Below are 1425 nucleotides of genomic sequence, written 5' to 3' on the forward strand. Positions count from 1 at the left end.
AAAAAAAAAAAAAAAAGAAGAAGAAGGAAAGAAAAGAAAGAAAGAAAGAAAAGAAAAAAGAAACCACCCAGATTGGGAATGGTTGTATGTGGGATTTTAAAAAGAAAGCAAGCTAAGTGTGGTGGCTCATGCCTGTAATCCCAGCACTTCATGAGGCTAAGGCGGGAGGATCTCTTGAAGCCAGGAATTTGAGACTAGCCTGGGTAGCAAAGAAAGACCTTGTCTCTACAAAAAAAAATTGTTTAAATTAGCCAGGCATGGTAGCGCAAGCCTGTAGTCTCAGCTCCTCAGGAGTCTGAGTGGGAGGATCACATAAGTCCAGGAGTTCGAGGCTGCAATGAGCTATGATAGTGCCACTGCACCCCAACCTGGGTGACAGCTAGACTCCATTTAAAACAATAAAAATAATAAAGAAAGAAACCACCCAGAGAACAGCTTCTTCAGGGGATGGGGCTCCTGCCTTTTCCCAGAAGATGAAAGGAAAATTTGAGGGCTCCTTCCCAGGCCTTGAGGGCGCTTCAAAAAACAGAAAAAGAAAAGATTTGTTGTTTTTGTGTTTTTTGTAGAAACGGGGTTTTACCATGTTGCCCAGGCTGGTTTTGAACTCCAGGCTCAAGAGATGCCCCTCCACCTCGGTCTCCCAAAGTGCTGGGATTACAGGCGTGAGCCACCGCGCCTCGCTCTAGATGGTTTCTTATCCATCTCAGGCCTTGCTAATTGTCTGAACCAGAAGAGGACCAGGACAAGCCCTGGCTTACAGGACACAGGAGGTTCCCCTGATGACTCCTGGGGACCCAAAACCTGTTAAAATACACATCTCACTAAGACAGGAGACCCTTATGCTGTGAGTCCTCCTTTACTTTTTGTTTTTACTTACCATGGGTAGTGGAGATGGATTCATATCCATGCTCTCCAAATTTCTTGTAGCTTTACAATGACAGCACCTCCGCATAGTTTTCTGGTTTTAACCTCACCAAACCAGCGATGCTATTCTATTGTATATGGGTCAGTTGGGGTCCAAGGAGGTGAATGAGTTTGGGCCAAGTCATCCAGGTGTTGAATAGTGACTGTCAGCCTGATGGCAAGTCTGATGAGGGAGTTTTGCCTCCCCCTTGTATTACATGCCTCAAACCTGCTCATGGTCCCAGTGTGGGGACAGATGTACTGAAGGTTTACTGAAAGTAATGAGCACCTGGCTCTTTGCAGTCTTCACCTATTTGGTTCTAATCAAATGTATAAAAGCTATCCCCTAAATATGCTGGGGATGTTGGAGGGCCTTCATATCCACGCTCTCCTAGGTGAATAAGAGGATAGGGCCGGGCGCGGTGGCTCAAGCCTGTAATCCCAGCACTTTGGGAGGCCGAGGCGGGTGGATCACAAGGTCAAGAGATCGAGACCATCCTGGTCAACATGGTGAAACCCCGT

The sequence above is a fragment of the Cebus imitator genome, unplaced genomic scaffold (genome assembly GCF_001604975.1).
Source record: "Cebus imitator isolate Cc_AM_T3 unplaced genomic scaffold, Cebus_imitator-1.0 Scaffold217, whole genome shotgun sequence".
NCBI classification, from domain to species: domain Eukaryota; kingdom Metazoa; phylum Chordata; class Mammalia; order Primates; family Cebidae; genus Cebus; species Cebus imitator.